This window comes from Haliaeetus albicilla, chromosome W (genome assembly GCF_947461875.1).
Source record: "Haliaeetus albicilla chromosome W, bHalAlb1.1, whole genome shotgun sequence".
Taxonomy (NCBI): Eukaryota; Metazoa; Chordata; class Aves; order Accipitriformes; family Accipitridae; genus Haliaeetus; species Haliaeetus albicilla.
The window spans coordinates 34,324,471-34,335,211 of record NC_091515.1 but is presented as its reverse complement, the minus strand read 5'-3'; the positions used below and the strand labels follow the sequence as shown (position 1 = coordinate 34,335,211).

The 10,741-nt window shown below is 47.6% G+C and overlaps 1 long non-coding RNA gene across 1 annotated transcript; it reads left to right on the top strand.

The window, feature by feature from the left end:
- The first annotated feature begins 1,034 nt into the window (after positions 1–1,034).
- On the top strand, positions 1,035–7,508 carry LOC138683472 (uncharacterized). The gene is made up of 2 exons (XR_011322994.1): positions 1,035–1,627; positions 7,355–7,508. It is a non-coding gene; the product is annotated as an uncharacterized lncRNA (long non-coding RNA).
- Positions 7,509–10,741: the final 3,233 nt, after the last annotated feature.

Sequence of the window (10,741 nt, the reverse complement as noted above, 5' to 3'; positions counted from 1 at the left end):
TACAAATGATGCGCAGTGCAGTTGCTCACCACCCGCAGATTGACACCCAGCTAGTCCCTGAGCGGCGATTCCCCACCCCCACTCCCCAGTTCCTAAAATAGATGTGATGTCACATGGTATGGAATACACTGTTGGCCAGTTTGGGTCAGGTGCCCTGGCTGTGTCCTGTGCCAACTTCTTGTGCCCCTCCAGCTTTCTCGCTGGCTGGGCATGAGAAGCTGAAAAATCCTTGACTATAGTCTAAACACTACTGAGCAACAACTGAAAACATCAGTGTTATCAACATTCTTCACATACTGAACTCAAAACATAGCACTGCACCAGCTACTAGGAAGACAGTTAACTCTATCCCAGCTGAAACCAGGACAAGAGGTACCTGGACAAGCTTGAGAAATGGGCCGATGTGAACCTCATGAGGTTCGACAAGGCCAAGTGCAAGGTCCTGCACCTGGGTCAGGGCATCCCCTGCTATCAATACAGGCTGAGAGATGAAGGGATTGAGAGCAGCCCTGGGGAGAAGGGCTTGGGGATACTGGTGGATGAAAAGCTGGACATGAGCCGGCAATGTGTGCTCGCAGCCCAAAAAGCCAACCGTATCCTGGGCTGCATCAAAAGAAGTGTGGCCAGCAGGTCGAGGGAGGTGATTCTGCCCCTCTGCTCTGCTCTGGTGAGACCCCACCTGGAGTGCTGCATCCAGCTCCGGGGACCTCAGTACAAGAAAGACATGGACCTGTTGGAGCAGGTCCAGAGGAGGGCCACAAAAATGATCAGGGGGCTGGAGCACCTCTCCTATGAGGAAAGGCTGAGAGAGATGGGGTTGTTCAGCCTGGGGAAGAGAAGGCTCCGGGGAGACTTTATTGCAGCCTTTCAATACTTAAAGGGGGCTTATAAGAAAGATGGGGACAGACTTTTTAACAGGGCCTGTAGCGATAGGACAAGGGGTAATGGTTTTAAACTAAAAGAAGGTACATTCAGACTAGATATAAGGAAGAAATTTGTTGAGGATTTCTTGGCTGGGCGAGGGCATGTGAGCAATCCAGCCTTTAGCTGGGAACGAAGCATAAGTTTACAAAGTGCTGAGGCGGACAAGGACGCTGTGTCCTTGTACGCTGGGAAAAAGGAAGATAAGAAGAGTCTGACAAACAACTCCTGGATGCCGAAGAATGAGATAAGTAACTGCTGGACACCTCATGAAGAAGCTTGCACAGCCAATAGAGGATAAGATAGCATCGCGTGAAACGGGGTATTGTACCAATTAGAGTATTGTATAAGGCACGTGCACAAGCGCATAAGGTATATAACTGTGCTAAAAGTTGTAGTAAATGGGCTTCACTTGATCACATTGGTCTGTGTGTGATGTCCCCTGTGGATCCTCCGCAACATTTGGCGCCCGAACAGGGACCCTCAGATCAGCACTTTATCGTCTCTACGAGAATTTCTGCTGCAGCTGAACCGACGAGGGAGCGGAGAAGCCGGCCGAGACTTTCCTGCTGCCCCGGCAGGATGGCATGAGCTTCAGCTAAGCTGGGAAGAACGACATGAGCTTTAGCTGAGCTGGGAAGACGAGGAGGCGCGCGCAAGCTTGAATCTCGCCCTGATCAGGTGAGCAGTCGGAGAAGGAGATGGGGTTGGACAAAGAGCAGGAAGCAGTCCTAAAGCTCCTTCGTAATTTTCTCTCTGAGAAAGGACTGAAATGCGATAATTCTGTGATAAAGGGGTTGCTTTTACGGGCTTGGAAGAGAGAACTTTCCGAGTATAAACGTCGCATTTGAAGAAGCGACCTGGGATAATATAGGCAAGGCGCTGTGGGACGCTATTAGCTGCAGGGGGGATAAGGCAAAGGAGGCAAACAAATACGCAGCGCACTGGAAGGTAATTCGAGACATGCTGGAGACAATGAGGGCGGAACGGCAGGCAGCCGCCGCTGTCTGCGCGGCGGTGACCCCCTCTGCTGCCTCCACGGCTGCCGCGTCAGCCTATCCCGCTGCAGTTAGGGGGACATTCTCTACACAGCTATCTATACCCCCCCGAGCATCCATTTCTGATAATGCTAAGACGCCTGCACAGACACAGCCTTTGCCTATACCCAGCCAGGTCGCTGGCGCCGAAGATATCCCCCTGCCTGTTACTCCGCGAGAAGCGGAGGAATTAGGAGGGGCCGATTGTCGCCCGGCAGGTCCGGAGCCGACAGACTCGGAGGTGGTGAACCAGTTACAAAAACTGCCAGCCCCGCTTTCTCCCCCCCCACCCTCCTCCGTCCGCCCGCCGCGGCGTGTGTCAGCCGGCCATGGAGCGGCCGCCGCAAGCGCTGCCGCCACCGCCGGCCCCCGGGCAGCACCATCCGCGCCCCCGCCACGGCCCTTTAATCCATCCCGCCTCTCGGAACCAGAGACGGTGAAACCAACTGCGCCCGCGATAGACGCGGAGCCGCCTGCAGTAGCCGCTGCAGACGAGAGGGAGAGGCATTGGAGGGGAGTAATAAAAAATGCCCCTGTGGAAGGGACTATGCTCCAAGCATTCCCAGTTGTTGTACAAAATAATGGACAAAAAAGATGGGAGGCGTTTCACTGGAAAGTCCTTGAGAAATTAAAGACTGCTGTGAGTCAGTACGGAATCCGCTTATTGATAAAGCCAGTAAGAAACCCTTGGTCAAGTGTTTTAATTGTGGTAAACTTGGACACATCAAGAGCCAATGTAGAGTTTCTGCTAACAAAAAGACGGTGCAACAGTTGTAAGAAAGATAACCATACCACCAAGAATGCAGGAAGAAGGGAAACTTTACACCGAGCGCAAAGGCCCCGAGCGCGACGACACAAATGCAAGGGGTTTGGGCTGCCAGCCCTCAGGCAGCCTCGCAACTACCAGATCCGCCACTGCAGGAAGCTCCGGAGTGGACGTGGAAACCGCAGTACACATTCAACATAAAGGGACCATTGGGGTTTGGGCTTAGTGCATTTTAATGGGGCGATCTTCAACAGCTCTAAAAGGAATTCTGGTAGTCCCAGGGCTTATTGATGCAGATTATTGTGGGACTGTGAAAATTATGATTCATGTTTTAATCCCTCCTGTTTCTATTCCTAAAGGTACCAGAATAGCACAATTAGTTCCATTCAGGTCGTGTGTTCCAAACCCAGGTGAAGTACAACGTGGAGATGGTGGATTCGGCTCCACAGGGAAACCGCAGGTATACTTTGCCATGGACATAACAAGAGGTAAACCAGAAAAGGTAGTGCAATTGGAAGGGCCTGACGGAGTTGTCGTCAAGAAACCGATGACAATCAATACAGGAGCTGATGTTACGATTATTTCACGATATATTTGGCCTCCATCATGGCCATTGATCAATCCAAATTTTGGCATTGCAGGGATAGGGGGCACACAAGCCACCTTAGTAAATCAGCTACCCATTACCCATTTGTGTTCCCCGACGGTGAACACGTTACGATGCGTCCGTATATCGTGACTACCCCAAAGGAATTGTTCGGCCTCATAGGCCGTGATTTATTGAGCCAAATGAAGGCAATGTTAGTGACCCATCCTTTTTAGGAGTGGTCACTGAGGGGCAGCCAATCCTGAAAATTAGCTGGAAAACAGATGAGCCTGTTTGGATTGATCAGTAGCCGCTAAATTCTGAAAGGCTGCTAAAAATACAAGAGTTAGTTAAGGACCAATTGAGAGCGGGACATGTTGTTCCTTCTACCAGTCCATGGAATACACCAATATTTACCATTCCCAAGAAAAGTGGGAAATGGAGACTGTTACATGATCTCAGAGCTGTGAATGCAGTGATGCACAGTATGGGAGCCCTGCAGCTGGGTTTGCTGTCTCCAGTTATGCTTCCAGAAGAATGGGATTTGTTAATTATAGATCTAAAGGATTGTTTTTTCACCATTCCCTTGCACCCAGATGACGCTGAACGGTTTGCCTTTTCGGTACCATCGATTAACAAGGCAGAGCCCTATAAGAGATAGCATTGGGTCGTGTTACCGCAATGAATGCGCAATTCCCCCACGATGTGTCAGGTGTATGTGGCCTGGGCATTAGAGCCTGTAAGAAAGCAGTTTCCTCAGTTAATTATTTATCATTATATGGATGACATTTTGATAGCGGGAAGGAACTTGCCACAGGATGAAATTTTAACTCAATTGCAGGACATCTTAAGCCATCGCGGAGTAATAATCGCTCCTGAAAAGGTGCAAAAGGCAGCACCTTGGAAGTATTTGGGGTGGCACATAGATGCTAGCAATGTTAAACCTCAGAAGGTTCAAATAACATCAGAAATTTCAACGGTGCATGATGTCCAGAAGCTTGTGGGAGATATCCAGTGGGTGCGGAATCTTTGCGGTATCACTAATAACGATATGGCCCCTCTGGTAGAACTCTTGGGTACGAGCGCACGTGCAGATGAGAAACGGGAAATGACAGGAGAACAGCAAAAAGCCTTAGAATATATATCAAAGAAAATTGCATCTAGCTTTGCATCCAGATGCAATGAGGATTTACCGATCATGTTGATGATCATTAATACAGGGGACTCTCAGAGACAACATCCTTATGTGGTAATTTGTCAGTGGGACCGCACGTGCAGATGACAAATGGGAAATGACAGAGCTGACCAATTGGTGGCAGCGGTGGGAGCCTCCTCCAGGGAATCGTTTTCAACAAGCACGGCAATCACATGCGTTCTTGCACCAACCCGCTAGGATGTTAGCAAAGCAATTTGACTTACCACTCACTGATGCCCAAGGTATCGTTTAAGCATGCCCCAATTGTCAAAAGGAAGGGCTGGGCTTAGGCTGTGGGGTTAACCCACGAGGTCTTTTGCCATTGCAATTGTGGCAAATGGATGTCACCCATGTCATGTGGTTTGGTGCAAAGCGTTATGTGCATGTGTGTATTGATACCTATCCTGCTGCCATGTGGGCCACGGCACAAACTGGAGAAAAGGCCTTACATATTGAATGACATCTTCACGCTTCTTTTGCAGTGCTGGGTGTGCCTAAGGAAATTAAGACGGACTATGGCCCAGCCTATGGTTCTACACGATTTGCTCGATTTTGTCATTTGTGGGGAATTCACCATGGTACGGGTATTCCACATCTTCCCACAGGACAGGCTATTGTTGAATGGGCCAACCAAACCTTAAAGAGCATGCTGAAAAAACAAAAGGGGGGAACCCAGGGCTTACTCCCAGAGGAACGATTGGCCAAAGCCTTATTTGTGCTAAATTATCTTAGATTGACAGGTGATCACAAAGACCCACCGATGGTAGTGCATCATGCTCTTTTACAGGCGGAAAGGACGCAACAAAGTACAGGAATCATGGTAATGTATAAGGACCCAGAATCCGGGCAATGGTGCGGACCAGCAGAAATAAAACTTACTGGGAGAGGGTATATGTGTCTGCTTACAGATCGAGGCCTTCGCTGGATCCCGGCTAAGTGGGTCAAGCCATGGCTTCACACTGATGCTGGACCCGGAATTGTCCCAATGGCAACTGGCACGGCACCGGCGGGTGCTGGAGCCACTGATCCGACAGATACTGACTAATAGAGTATTACACTTTAGAGGACTAGCGGACATTAAGTCCTTCAGAGAGGGTTTTGGTTAGGGCATTATAAGGATTTATCACTTGTAGAGGACTTAGAACAGCGTGCCTTATTGTATATAGAACTTGCTTTAGGTAAAAAGTGTGTTAAGCATAATTTGATTAAACATAGTATGATTACGGGAAGACAGTGTGGGGTAAACGTAAAAGTTAGTTAAAGCCAAAATTAGGGGTAAGGTCTATTTCCATTAATAACCTGGGAACGAGGTTATGATTGTGTTTCCACAGATACAGGCCCACGACGGACTCCTGTTCGATTTGCACGACCATCATCATCTGGAGCATCATAGATGGTGTGGCAATATGAATACCACCTCAGTCAAAAACTAATGTATAGGTCACCTTGGCTAACATAACAGGTCAAGATTCTCTGTGCACCGCAACCGCATCATAAAGCCCACGAACCAATAGACAAGATGGCTATGACTCGTGCAGCGTGCCTGGCCAGCGAGCGCATGCGTCATAGATTGCAACCGAGGCGGACTTTTGGCACCCGCTGGCCACGTGTGCTGAAACCCGTTCCTCTGCAAATGTATAAATACCGGGATTTTCCGAAGAGCATCGGGCTGGTGTACGGTGAGGCCATCATTGCCTCTGTGGGGACACCCACGGAAAGCTGGCACCTACCGATTGCTGGGCTGAGTTCGCGGAGCAAGATGGCACAAGAATGTATGGATGGTTCATCTTCCTCATAGTCCTCATGGTTCGGGTCATTAGGGGTAACGGGTTGGCTTAAAGAGTTATGGGCATTATTGTAGTTATTGTGATTTTAGCTATTGTAATAATTTTACCTTGTTCAGCTTGTTAAGGAAAAATGGCATTCCTTATAATAGCACCAGCCAGGCCATTGTAGAACGAGCACATCGAACCTTAAAGACCCTGCTCGATCGGCTTAGGGAGGGGGAGCAGGCGGAGCCCTCCTGGTTACGGGATAACTCACCTGTTCTCCGTACACAGCGTCTTCTGTTAACTGCGTTAACTTCATTAAATCAGACAGTTTGAGGGGACCTCAGCATACGGCGGCGCAACGACATTTTACGAACACGGAAGAGAAAGGCCCCTATCCGTTGGTCCGTGTGCGTGACCCTCAGACACGCCAATGGGATGGGCCGTTTGAGCTGCGTTGTCTCGGGCGAGGGTACGCCTGTGTACAGATGCCTGAAGGGCTACTGAAATGGGTCCCTAGTCGTATGGTTCATCCTGCCTTAACCTCGTAGTGTTTGAGTGTTTTTCTTACAGATAGCTGTCATCCCTTCCTGGCTGGTGACACCTTGGGTATCCGCTACAAATTTCTGGCAGTGGATGCAAAACCAATTGGGGGGCCCTGATGTGTATCCGGATGACATCCCTCTCAGAGTCCATCAATACGTGTCTTTATGGGATCCGGCTGTCAGAGACGGAGCTGAAAACATTGTGTACGAACAAGTGTCAACAGAAGAGTCAGAATCGCTCACAGCCGGGAATCGGGGTGCCCCAGACAGTAAGCCTTAAAATCAGCGCACCAACGATAAACTTTATAAAGTAATAGAAGTAATTCTTTCCCAGCCTTAACTTTCCATTTACCACTTGTGTGAATTCTCTGTGAAGGAGCTCCTTGCTCTGCAAGGTAAATGGGACATTTACGTGTGTTTAAGATAGAGTGTTTCAACTTAGTTGTAGAAATATGCTTATGCTCATAGTACTTTACACAGTTATTTCTTTGCGTAGAACTGTTCATAACAATAGAAGCCAGCTAGTCATTGGGAGGGGGAGATGTAGGGTTTGGCTTTCAGAAGATCTCGTGATGTCACGGAAAGATGCAGGGTTAGTCGCAGCCCTATGACGCATCTGTAATCCCGCCTACCCTTGTTAGTATAAAAGGAATTAACTGCGCAATAAAAGGCGGAAGTTGGCGCTCACACCGTGTTATCTGTCTCTTTCCCTGGTCCGGGCCGACCAGTGATCTAATCGCAGCACCTTGATATGTAGCAAACGCTACAATTTGGAAAGCAGAGATCAGACTAAAAAAGTTTACTGTAAATTTTAGATAAAATGCTGGTGTTAGACAGGATTTGCATCTTTAAGAATAATCTGATGCAAACCCCTCAGAAACTACAGAAAACAACACTGAAGACTATCAGTTGCTGCCTTGCAGTGGTGGTAAGGTCTATCCTTGGGCAAAGCCTATTAGCCTTTATCCACTGGGAAAGAAAGTGGTGCTTACCAAGGTGATGTGAGCACTAGCAGCAAGTTGCAGAGTTTAATAACTATTTAGCATTTATATGCAAATCACTGAAGAAATATTAGCTAATTAATCCACAAAACAGAGCAGTGGGGTAGCTGCTTACTCACTCCCCCCCACACCCAGTAGGATGGGGGAGAGAATCGGCAAAAAAAGGTAAAAGTTGTGGGTTGAGATAAGAACAGTTTAATAGGACAGAAAGAAAGAAACTAATAATAACACTAATAAAATGACAATAGTAATAATAAAAGGATTGGAATATACAAAACAAGTGATGCACAATGCAATTGCTCACCACTCCCCAACCGATGGCCAGTTAGTTCCCGAGCTGCGATCCCCCCAGGCCAACTCCCTCCAGTTTATATACTAGGCATGATGTCACATCGTATGGAATATTCCTTTGGCCACTTTGGGTCAGCTGCCCTGGCTGTGTCCCCTCCCAACTTCTTGTGCCCCTCCAGCTTTCTTGCTGGCTGGGCATGAGAAGCTGAAAAATCCTTGACTTTAGACTAAACATTACTTAGCAACAACTGAAAACATCAGTGTGTTATCAACAGTCTTCTCATGCTGAACCCAAAACATAACACTATACCAGCTACTAGAAAGAAAATTAACTCTATCCCAGCTGAAGCCAGGACATATGCTATTGTCGAGATCTAGATCAGCGCTCAGGGCCCCCAATTCACACATCCGCATCTCTCAGCAAGGGTGTGCTGCCACAATTGTTACCATTTTCATAACCACATAATCACACAACCCAATGGTTGAGGTTGAAAGGGACCTCTGGAGGTCATGTGGTCCAACCCCCCTCAGGTTGGACCACATGACATCAACTCAGGTGATGTCAGTTACCTGAAAGGAGAGTAGGGTTATCAAAATGCCTTGGAGAATGACTGCTTCTCTGATCAGTCATATCTGAAGAAGGTGATGGTTATAGCCTCATCTTTATAAAAAGGCACGGAAGGACTGAATTCTCTAATTAAGAGATTGACAAAAGTTAAGGGTGGTCTGCCAGACTGTATTTTTCTTTCCCAAATGAGAGGTTAAGCATGCTGATAGAAACTCAGTGAGACACTCTGACAGTACCTTGCCAAGAGGAAAGGTGGTGCTTATCACTGGATTGAGACCACCCTACTTCCAAAAAAGCAGGAGCTCCCCTGCCCTGCTGAGTTCAGGACTTTCTCTGGGCCAGGAGACGCTGCCTTTCTCAAATTTTGGCACTTAGAGTTCCTGCTACGCCCCTGCCCTGTTGAAGGCCATTCGAGGTCTTTTCATGTGTCTTTTTCACTCCAATGCTATAGGTTACTCTAGCCCACTAATTTTTGCTTTGTGAGCATTTTCTCTTAAACAAGCAGACCAAAAGAGGTATTAAGCATGTGGAAGCAACCTCCGCTCTCTACTGCCTCTACAACTATTACTATGCCTTAGTATTGCTTTTTTCCCCCCATCCCCAAAAGGCAAATGCAAAAAGATAGCAACTATTATTACTCTGAGGTGAAAACAAATCTATATGATTTAAATAAAAACAACTCAACTAAAGTTATAGACTATCCTCCTCCCAGATCCTGGTGATGTCACTTGGGTTTTATATAAAGAATCACATACAGTCTTATCCAGCTCTAATCTATTCTCAACTAATTCAGACTCTTTCCTTCGCTATGCAGATTTTTCCTTTTTTCCTCCTTTCTTTTTACATAAACTGGCCTGCTACTGCTGAAATATAAGTGATTTTCCAAAACAACCTGTCGTGGTTTCAACCCAGCTGGTAAAAAAGGACCACGCAGCCGCCCGCTCGCTCACTCCTCCTGCCCCCCTCCGGTGGGATAGGGGGAAGACGGAGGAGAGAAAAGAAAAAAACCCAACAACCTGGAACCTCGAGGGTTGAGATAAAGGCAGTTTACTGGAACAACACAAAAAAATTACAACAACAACAACGGTACTAATGAAAGAGTATACAAAAAGAGTGATGCACAGTGCAACTGCTCACCACCCGGGACCCGCGCTCCACCACTTCCCCCACCGAAAGTCGAGACCACACCCCTCCCCACCCCGCTCCCCATATATATACTGAGCATGATGTCACATGGTATGGAATAGCTCCTTGGCTAGTTCAGGTCAGCTGCCCCGGCTATGCCCCACACCTCCCAGGTTCCTGTAAAAATTAACTCTATCCCAGCTGAACCCAGGACATTATCCACCCCTTATTCTATACCATCTACATCATGCCCAGATCTTACATTTTCCAATCAACCACTACCACTTTCCTTGTCTTATATATATAAGTATATGGACTTGCCCCCCCCCCCCCCCCCCCAAGTGGTATTCCTTTAGCCTATGGGCTATCCCTCTAATGTGTCCATCGATTTTATTTAGTCCATGACTTTGGGGCTCCATCTGTTGTAACAGTTCTTCAGGATAAGAGAGATGGTGTGAGGTGTTGGGTTGTTGTATGCTGCCTCTGGAGCTTGTGGCTGGTACATTTGGTGCAACCCACGCCTTTGGTCTGCAGGTCGAAGATGTTGATCTTGAGGAAATTGCTGGGTGCCAGTTCAAGTTCTATCACTGTTGTACTTGGCTCAGTTTCAAAGTCCATCCTGCAGTCATTTGGGTAATTCTTACAGTAATACCCTTGATATGGCATATAGACACTATAGATACAATGACATACATTGGCAGGTTATTTAGCAGTTAAATATCCTACAGCCCAATTCACTGGCTATTCTCTCCCAAGATCAAATCTCCCTGAGGTACACATCGAACTTCCCCATCCTTCTGCATCACCCACCAGGTGTACCCAGGTCCCTGAGCAAAAACAACCCCTTGAATGGGTTTGCCTCTGCTTGAGGGAGGACTAACCCAGACTGTCTTCCCTAACATACTCCTCATGCGCACTACAGGGACTTTATCCCCTT